Raw genomic sequence first — 10837 nt, 5'->3', positions numbered from 1 at the left:
GGAGGCGGTGTGCGTGTCTGCCGGCGTTTCCTTATTTATTTCTTTTTGCAGCATAGGTGGTATTTCCCCGTTAAGAGTTTATCCATTGAAGTTTTATTTGACTGTCTGAAGGGAGAGCAGGAGCAGCAGCAGCAGCAACAACAACAGCAGAAATCCGCGAAGTTAAAAAAGCCAAACGCGTTAATCGTTAACTAAATATAGAAGAGGAAGGCTTGAGAGCCGCTGTGGGTGGATGGATGGATGGATGGATGGATGGATGAGGCAGAGTGTGAGTGGGAAAAAGGCAAAGGGGGGAATTGTCAGCCCCGAGAAGCCGTTTGCCGGCGCACACCATCGCACCTGCGCCGGTGAGCGGCAGCAGCCCCAGAGGTGCGTGGTCCCCAGAATCCCTGTTTGCGCTCCTGGGATCCAGGCGGTGGAAGCAGAAACGCAGGTTCGAAAAGCTGTCATAAACGCCAGCTCTCACTCAGGAGGGCCAAGGAGAGGCTTCCCCCCCTCCCCTTCCTACCATATATGCTTTTATTATTTTGACTTAAAAAAAAATTCAGGCTTCCAAACTGAGCCATCTGCTAGTTATAGTAGTATATTTAGCTTTTATTTACAAAACTTAGCCTGTCATAAATACATGTTTGCATAATTGATAGACTGTGGGTCTTTTTATAAAACGATTTGTTTTCCTTTTGCAGTTCAGTACTACTTGTGTGTTGAGACAATTTACTAGATTTTCTGGTTCCTGTTTTCCCAGCTCCAACTTCTGAATAAACGTTTGCGAGGGGGGGGAGGACGACAAAGCCAGGGTTTGCTCTTTATAAGAAATTTCTGTAGTAACAAGGTAATTTTCGGGAGACTTTATCATAATGAATGCAGTTGCATTAGTTAGCAGTATTTCCTTACAGTGAGAGGCTTGAGTTTTCTCCTTTCCTTTGGACTGTAAATAATATAACTATTTAAATGTATAGCCCTTTTTTTTTTTTTTTAAGTGAAGAAGGCACTGGAAGGTACAGCCCTTCATTTTCTCATAGAACAGCTGTTTAAGGCACAATAACAACAAAAGTTTTGTGAAACTGGATATGCCTACTTCCTTCCTCACAAGACTTTTTTTTTCTCTTTTCTTTTTTTTTTTTTTCCCTACTAACTGGCTCAAAATCACCCTTCATATTAGTCCCGGGACCCTTAAATGAGTCTCAGCCTTCCTTCAGTTTATTTGAATTGGTGACCTTTGGATGAGCTGGTGTGTTCCATTGTTACTTGCTAATGATGGAATAATCTAGTCCTGACGTACCAGTTGTGAAACCGAGGGCGCTGCTGCCGGATGGTCCCGAGGAAATTTAAACGTCCTATGGCTCCGTCTTGGAAGAGGGAGGATTTAGCTGTGGTTTGCAACAGCTTTTAACTGTGCGGGCTCTGATGTTCAGCGCTGAGAGGGCTCAAACCAAAGTTTGTTAGAGTCGATGGAAAACCTCCCATTGATTTTTAGTGGTTTTGGATCAAGTCTCGTATGAGCTAGTGTGGAGCACATCATGGCTACTCCAAATTGTTCAGTGCTTTTGAAATTCTTTGCATATCCAAGCCATTATGTAAAGTCAAGTTTATTGTGCTGTCTCCTTCTCCTGTGTGGGAATGTTCTTGGGCTGAGTAGAAAGTGGCGGTGGTGCTTTTGTTCACTCTTTTATATGCTACAGCGTTAATTTTATTATCTGAGCATTTCCTGTTATGTGGGGGCAATGTGTACCTTTTTCCAAATTCCCCCCAAAATGGGGGGAATTTGGAAAAAGTCAATCTGCTTTCGCTGAAGGCTGCTTACCCTGCAGACAGGTTTCTTCACGTATTGTTCAAAGAGTTTACGGTAGTGGGACATCTGAAGTCATAAAACATGCTTTCTCTGATGTGCACGTTGTACTTCCCTTCTTTGGTGTGTGGGTGTTTGCTGCCTTTTTTTTTTTTTTTTTTTTGAAGGTGAAAGGGAGAAAGTTGTTAGTGATAACAGATCCTGGTATTCCATAAAGAAGCTCGTAGAAAACACATACCTGTGGTAGGCATATATCCTCTCCTGGCTTCCCTGTTGTTGATGATGAGAAGGATTTTTCCTCTTGGCTATATGTAAAAACTCAGCCAAGAGAAAAGTAGGGAGGAGAAGGATTACTAAACTTAAATCATGAAAGTTTGTCAGAGTTTATTGTCTAGCGTAGCCTGTCTTGAAATTTGATTCTACTTGGATGGGAATCAAGAGATGAAACCTCAAAAAAGCCACCTGATTTGAGGCAGGACATCCTCCAGCAAGAATCTCATTTGCTACCGGAAGGGTGAGACCAGGAATTTTGGCTCCTTGGAAAAGGAAATTCTGGAGCTCGTTATCTCTCCTCCATCGTATTCTGGTTTACTGATTTGGGCTTTGCTTATAACTAAAAGTTGAAGAAGGCAAAAGAGGCATGCATGTGAAAGAAGCTCAGGTAAATAGCCTGCGATGAGGGAAGGCATGAGAAGGAAGGTGGCACAATTTCTGGGTGCCCTTGTGTCTTGGATTTCCTTTTAGGACTTGGGAAGAGCTAATGCTTCCAGCCAAACCAATTTGCTCTTTAGTGGAAGATGGCCGTCATGGCAGAAGGCGGAGTTGTGCTGCAGGATACAAGAGTAGCCATGAAGAGCTGCACATTTCTTCTCTCTTGTCCTTTTGTGTGGTGGATTTCCAAGGCAGGTGAGAATCTGGCATCTGGAGGAAGGGAGGAGATACCGCTGGGGCACCATCCATCTGCCCACCTGGATCGAGGCAGCTCATCCATCCATTGGTTTCTAGAGAGTATCACCGGGATCTAAATTTCTGAATTTTCTATATCAGACAGGGTCTTGATCAGGAAAGATTTTCTTAGTATTTCCACAGTTTGTCTTTGTTCCTTCCTTTCCAAACGTTGGAAATGGTTACGTGTACAGTCCTAGACCCTCTCCCGCATGGCCCCGTTCAAACAAACAAACAAACAAATAAATGCATGCCGTTCAGTAGCTCCTCAGGTTTAGGACAGCAGGATTCTGCTAAGTCATGAAGGTACCCCTCCTTGTTTCTGCTTTACCAAAGTAAGACCTCCGAGTGGTTGAGGAAGTCTATGCTGGCAAATGCGCTATAGATATCTTAGTCCGGGGGTCTGCTTGGGTTGATTTATCCCATCAAAGAAGTTACTAGAATAATCGATGTGGCCATTAGTGTGGCAGTACTGCTTCTCACACCTTTTGAACTTGTTATCATGCAGCAGAGAAATACTCTGTCTTCTCAGGGATGAGCTAGGATTTTACATGTTTTACAGGGATAACTAAACAAGTAACACATGTATTACAAGAGCCCTTGTTATGAAAATCAAGAGCAAACTATAAATAAACTTAATTTCTGGGTAAAGATTAAAGAATTGTATTTCTCCAATTCTCTGTTATTTCATCGGTTGTATGTGGTCCAAGAGGGCATTTTGAATAAAGTAACTGAATCTTGCATAAGTTGTTTCTCGCATTTAATTCACAACACGTGAATGAGATCATTTCCATTACTCACCACCACTACTTTAAACATGGTTATGGTAGGGGGACACTGCAAGGAAAAAGATTGGTTGAGTAAGTTGGTTCTGTTGTTAACCTTTTCAGTTTATGGTCACACTGCCAAAGTGCACGTAACAGCCTGTAACTAGATGGGATGAAATAGTAAGCAAATAAAATGCCTTTTTAAAATAAGAAAATTAAGTTGTGTGTTCAATTCTGAATGCTTTTGATCATAAAAAGTCTCATTTTACTCTGAGCTATTCTAGCTTATTAGAAATTGAATGTCCTTTGAAACTTAAACCAATAAATTAGTCAAAGAATAAAGGAGTAAACTGCAGTTTAAAAAAAAAAATCACTGTATATCCTCAAGTGTCTGAAATGTACAGAATTGTAATAATTTTTCCTGATGGGCTAAAATCGTAAATACTCTTATGTTATAATTAGATTATACGCATGAAAGCAATGTGATCATTCTAGATTACAGAACCGTTCTGTGGCCTCTGGTGAACCTAACCCAATAAATTAGGGTTCTGTTTTCCATTGGAAGAAGTAAAAGGACTGATTATCAAGCTGCCTGATAGGAAGGTAGAAAACAGGGCAAGAAGAGCAGTGTCTCTTCAAGTGATTTTAAAGTCAAAATGTAAGTTTCCTTTGCTGGATGAGGAAGGAGTGAAGTTGGTACATGTAGAACCAAATTACTTATATGTATGCATACACAATGCATACTTTTCTGTCTTGGACAGAAGATCATTCTGCTCACCTGCTAACTATTTTTGCCTATCCTAACACTGATGTTTGAATGCCTTCTGGATTACTTCATTGGAGTTGGTAGGAAGGAACTGTAAGCCACAGGTACAGCAACAGCATTGTGTGAGTGTAAGATGGGCTTTGGGGGAGCTGCCGTGTAGGAAAATAGAGGAGCTCTTTGAAGAACATTGGAAGTACTTTTCAACTACATGAGCAGTTGGATCATGGGCAAGTGCTCAGTAACTGATCCTATAGTGTCATGCATGTGGATGAACTATTTAAAAAATATTAATGAGAAAAATATACTTCTGTGAGTAAGAATAGCTGCTGTCATCACCATTCCAAGTCGGCTTCCTTAAGTCATGTGTGATGTTTGCTCTCGTTATCAACATCTTTGCAACATTCTTGAAGTCTGGGTCTTCTCCTTTCTCGTGCTTCATGGATTTGCAGAGCTTCACATCTTTCTTCCACTGCCTTGGTCTTGCACCTTGGCCTCCCTTAGTACGCTCTTAACTCCGCACCTCCCACCTGTGACTGTGCTGCTTCCCTCCACTCATCTACGCCAACTTCTTGCCATGGCCTCCAGCCAAGCTGTGCTTCAGCAGGTATGGAGCACTGATGCTGCTACTGCTTCTTGGTTTCCTACCTGTAGAAAGAATGAGCACTAACAAATTGAAGATGTATCTTCTTTAGCATTGTTTTTTCCTCTGGCCTTTAGCACAATGTTACCATTCTTGGTCCATTTGCCGAACTCCTTGCGAATCTTGACAGGTAGGATTGCCTTCATGTGACATGGTGCCATCTGTTTTCTAGCTTTACATTGAAATAATTTTATTTCCATGATTTATTAACTTAACCCTGGTTCTTTTTTTTTTTTAGTATTTCAAACAACTTCTTTAAAAATGGAGTGTGTTTGTGTGCAAGGTGCTTCAAAGTGTAATTAGGAGCTGTAGCATTTCTTCACAAGGCTTAGCACAACTTTGTTCATGGCTTCAGGAAATGGAAGGGTTTATCCTGAGCCTTCTTTTTTTTTTTTTTTTAAGTGAGGTGTCTTACTTTCCATACTACATTTATTCTCCTAAAAAAAGATAAGGTGAAACACGTTATCCAGTTAGATAAACAGGCAAAGATTCTGTACAGAGTTGTATCTGTGTAAATCCAGAATATACGTGCCCATGCACATATGCACTAAAAGAGTATTAGCCTATAAAATATTTTTGACAAATTTAATTTTTAAAGCGAAATAATTACTTCCATTAAGTATTAAAGTATAATTTTATTTCTTCAAATATAGAGACAATTATATCTGGAACACGGAGTACTTCCTGTGCGGTGCTGAACTGCATGTAATGTATGTTGTGCCCGTGTCACTGATGTGACTTACAGAAGTGATTTGGTTTATTGAAGTGCTCTAGGTGACCAGAATAAAACAGCTTAGTTGGTCCAGAGGACTTGGATCAACTGTTCAGCTGCATAAGTTCCTGATTTTTAAGGTTGTAACATCAAGCACTAAGGAAAAGAAACACCAGAATTAAGGTTGATTATGCAGCCTTAATCCAGGTGTCTTCGAGTATATGCAGATAAACTAAGGTTTAGAGTCCATGGATGGTACTGCTTCCCTTTTCAGGGTGCTTAGCATTATGTAGTAATAGTTGTGTTTGAAAACTACAGTTCCTCTCAACTTTATTTGAAACTATGAAACTTCTGAACAGCAGCTCACGGGGAATGCAGTTGGTTATGCAGAATATGGGCAGCATGTGATCCTTGCCCGTAAATTGTACACGTGTAACAGTAATTTGTCACTGGTTATTGTGAATTTTGAGTTGAAAATCACTTTTCTCTGCACCATGAAGGTACCTACCCTGATTATCCCACTTAGGATTCAACTGTTGTAAACTGTTGAGCTCTCTTTTTATTTTAATTTTACCCCAAAGTCCCCTGCCTCTGATACTTCACACTTTTCTCCTTTGCCAGAAATAGGACAGGGATGATAGAGACTTTTTTTTTTCCTTGAATCTTCATGTGCCTGGAGATGCCATCCTCAACCTCATTACCCCGTAGTATGTCCTGTCACTTGCCCTGATTGCTGAGTCTGACAGATGTTGAAGGCAGCTGCCACACTCCTGCTGTTGGCAGAGTGGGTTGCAGTGTCCTTGGTCCCCTCTGACAGGGTCTTCTTGCCACCAAAAGTGATAAGTCAGTGACAAGAGCCCTGCTTGCCATTGTGTTGGCAGGATCTTACACTTTAGTCTTGTAATCTTTCTGCATTACTGAGTGTTGGGTTCTTTGGTGAGGGTGGTGGGGGTTGTCCCCTATCCCACTGCCTGTTGGCATCTCCCTCTCTTGCCCCCAACTTGGTAGTTCTGCTGCCTATGTATGTGTCCACTGGCATGTGCTCTGAGACTTTGGCAAAAATGGTGATAACCTCCAAAATGTATGAAGACGCCTTTGTTGCCGAGTAGGTTGCTGCACAAGATACCATCTTGATGGCAGCTGTCTTCATTTCCATTGAACTGTGGGAGGACCCCGAGACTGCTCTGATAGTCAGGCCTCCTGGGAAGCCCTTTTGCTTTCGTCCTCTGCCCAGGGAAGATGAATCTCACCTGCTGTCACTCTGCCGGTAGGGTGCAGGGGATGTGTGTGCAGCCATTCTGGCCATGCTGTTCCAGTCAGTGGATGGTGGGAATGTGTTTTGTGAGGCAAAAGGATCTTCTACTGTGGTATCCTCAGTTTTGTGAAGGTACAAGTGCTTTGTCTGCTAGGACGTTAGACGTGGGTGGGAATGGTGTGGCCTGGGGCAGAAAGATGCTGGATTCCATAGCTCCCAAGTGAGGGAGGACTCTGGTCATACCCTCTCTGTAGAGCTGTTCCCTGAGCTAGCCCTCTTGGTCTCCCCATCCTACCTCCAGTGAGGTGGATAAGATGGCTTGCTTTGCTGTAGAGTACTTGGCAGGGGGACAGCTAGGCTAAGGGGCTTCCCTTCCTCTGGTGCTTCCATCTTCTTCTCTGCCTTACTTTCTCTTTAGGGCAGATTGCCCATTTCTTACGTGGACCTACAGGTCTTTGCCTTCAGCCCTCTTTTTGCAGCGCATCTCTGAGTGCCGTCAGTGTTCACCGTTCATGGTCAAACCTGCTTATGATTGAACCTGTCAGCTGTGGTTGTGGAGTGTTTCAGCGTTTCCCCCCACCTGTCGTAATACTAGATCCTTCGTTATCAAGCCCTTACTTTGCCTTCTTCATGAGAGACAGAAGGGGTTAGTGCCGAGCGGCCAGGCTTTGAGAGTGCTCTCGTTGCCTTCTGTTGGTGAGGAACTTGGATAGCTCCAAACCAGAGGACGTGGAGTGGACTAAGCCTTGCTGGCCCGTCCAGCTCATGGTTCTGGTCTGATGACTGGAGGAGGAGGGACAAGAAGGCTTTCCCCAACTGCCCTGGGCCAAGGGTTGGTGTGCCGGGCAGCTGCTCTCCCATGGCCTCTCCTCCTTTGCCCCAGTCCTCCATTTGCTGGACTGCAGTCGGAGGGGCATGGGGCAGGTACTGTGGCCAGCTGGCTGGCAAGGGGCTGAACTTCTGCAGGCTCACTGGGCTCTCCGTGGTGGGGAGAGGGCAGACCTGGCTGCACTTGTTTCTGCAGCCAGGACCATACTTCTCATCTTGGGGCTCAGCTCTGGCTTCTTTACAGTGCCTGTTACCTGGCAGGGGGCTATGTATATGGAGAAAGCTGTGTATGTATAGCGTGCTTCCATCTGTTTTCAGGTGTCTTCAGAAATATCTGATAGCTGGTAGATTCAGGAATCTGAATGAAACAAGTTTTGTGTGTTTTTTTTTTCCCCCCAAATACTAGAAGAAATTCTGTGGAGCACAAATAAACTCTGGCAAGCCCCTCTCCCCCATTTTCCCTTTCTGTTTCACAGGGACAGCTGGGTTAATTCATGTTATAAGGGCTTTGCTTGCCAAATTACAGGTTCTGTTCCAAGGAACAGGAGAACTCAAGTAGTTGAAAGAAAAAGAGTCTAAAATTTTGCATGTAGGAAAACCCCCCCAACATTTCCTTTGGCTACTTCTGCAGAAATAGCAAGACCATTTTGACTGATTGAACACCAGCACAGGTTGCCCAGAAAGGTTATGGCATCTCCATTTTTGGAGATACTAAAAACCCAGGTGGACATGGTCCTGGGCAACCTGCTCCAGGTGACCCTGCTTGAGCAGGGGGGTGGACCAGACGGTCTCCATCCAGAGCTGCCATCCAGCCTCAGCCATTCTGTGACTGAAACTTTCTGAAAAAGTTTGTCTTGCGATGGGCAGTCTGATATGAGGAACTGCAGTTCACTTGGTTAGAGATGAGTGAAGTAAAAAGTAATTTAAGATTGATTGTTTAATTGGAAGTGTAGAGTGCGCTTTAAAAATAAGCTGGTCTGCCAGGCATGTCCATTATAAATTCAGGGGAGTCAACAAAAATGTTACAAATCCATACCAAAATAACAGAGAGCAAATCTTACTGCTTTTGTCTACACAAACAACTTAAGCTGCTCTGTAACTTTTGAAAGTGCCCCAAATGCATTTTCCATGCGCATGCTGAGGTTGTGAGCCTATTTAAAACTTAGAACCAGAACTTGTGCTCTTGCCTTTGCACATGAGGGGCCAATGCTCAGGGTCATTGCCTTTGATCCTATAGAAAGGGTCACAGGGGCATAAAAAGTAGCCAGGACTTGGCTGCCCTTTAGGAGTAATCTTCTGATCATGCTTTGCTCATAGGAACAGAAGTGTAAAATGCCAAATCTACATAAGCAAACTACTCTATGAACCCTTGCCCTCCCCTTGTCCTTGACCTTTGCTGCCCGGTTTGGCTCTCCGAGCTTTTGCAGAGGTGTCTTTCTTGGGTTACGTGTCTCTCCAGCGAGAAACCCAAGTTCTGAAAGGAGGAAAGTGGTGGAATTGTGACCACAAAACCTGAACCCACCTGAACCCAAGCAGACAATCGTCCTTCTCCCATTACTACGACACCTACTCATGAGGCAGCGCTGTGGGGACCAGTGTGGATGCTGGCTGGCAGCCAGGGCATATACCAGACCTCTCCCTAGCTTTGCTCGTAGCTCGAGTTCATCCACAAATGGCAGCTGAAAATTCATGCCCGTAATGCAAGTTCACATCGGTTTAACCCGTGTTTTGCAACAACACTGCAGGCTGCCTTTTTTTCTAAAAGCTTTTGGTTTCTCAATGTTTTTCACATATTTTATTTCCTCGACGTCGGAGGACTAGCGGGAAGGCTTGTCAGCAATTTACTTTGGAGACAGAAGGCAAAGAGGATGTGGATTGCTGACAGGATACTGCTCGCTGTCTGGGCAAGCATGACGTGAAATGAGACGAAAAGCTTGGACTCCTCTTTGCGATGTTCAACTCCAAGCCAAGTCAGAACTTGAGCTCAGTCTCTTCAAATCATGTCTGTGTAGATATAGCCGTAGTCCATTTTGTTGATCATGACTCTGCAGCTGAATTAATTAATTGATGGTGCAAGAAAGATATTTAAAGGCAGACCTTTACCACTCATAAGTCCGGATCTACAAGATCAAATCTACAGTCTGATTTTATTTTTTTTTGATGTTTTGTTGCTAAGGGTTTTCTGATAGATCATGCCTAAACTTGGCAATATTTCTTTAGGTCTTGCTCGTTTAAATAGCTTTGGACGAGTGGAACATCCCGTACTTTTGCAATGATCTCCTGAAGTCAGTGAAAGCCATTTGTGACCATGGGCAGCTGAAAGAAGCAAATGCATTTGTGTGCCCTGCACAGTTGTAAGCCAGTCTGTGTTTGGGAAAGGAGACTGGTATAGTGTTACTGTGTTTGCTTTGTAAAGTAATCTAATCTAAAAGAGCTTGAAACACTTTGCAAATTAGGATTGTGAAAACATCGATATAATTTTTTTTCTTCTTTAAGAGAACAAGTATTTAAACCCAGAAAGAGCAGTACGCAGGAAGAATTTGAGAGATTGGCCTGGGCAGATGTTGCAAGGCATAGAATAGACTAGGACTGAGCTTCACCTATTGCTGTGTGAAGGTTAAGAGCTGCAATCTCTGTTAGGAGATCCAAATTTCACAACACTCAGGTGATGGTGTAACAGGAAGAAGGGTGTGGGCAAAACTACAGAGCGACATATGAGTAATTCAAGACCTCACCTGTTTTCCCATCTGGAGAGCAAGGCTAAGTGGGGAAAGCAGATGGGCAGATCAGAAGTTAGAGTTTGCACGCTTACTTTTGCTGAGCTTATCTGTAATGAGGATAATCTTTGGGGATTCACGTTTGTTGCATGCTTTTTGGTTTTTTGGCTGGATGTTTTTTGAGTCAGAAAAAAAATGATGTCTGGTGTTGCTCCTTTTATATACAATATCAGAACGGCAAATCTGAGCTACTAGAATATAGCCAGCAGATGCCAGCAGTCTTTGTGATACTTCACTGTTAATTTACTTAGGATGTGTTTTCTTCAATAATGTTCCTAGTAGTGAACGAGCTGCCTTTTTTTAATACTATCAAAGGGGTGGAATTACCGTCTCATTTCCATGTGAAAAAGTCTTGGTG

This window comes from Charadrius vociferus, unplaced genomic scaffold (assembly GCF_000708025.1).
Source record: "Charadrius vociferus isolate BGI_N301 unplaced genomic scaffold, ASM70802v2 scaffold303, whole genome shotgun sequence".
NCBI lineage: Eukaryota > Metazoa > Chordata > Aves > Charadriiformes > Charadriidae > Charadrius > Charadrius vociferus.
Note: the sequence above shows the minus strand (reverse complement) of the source record.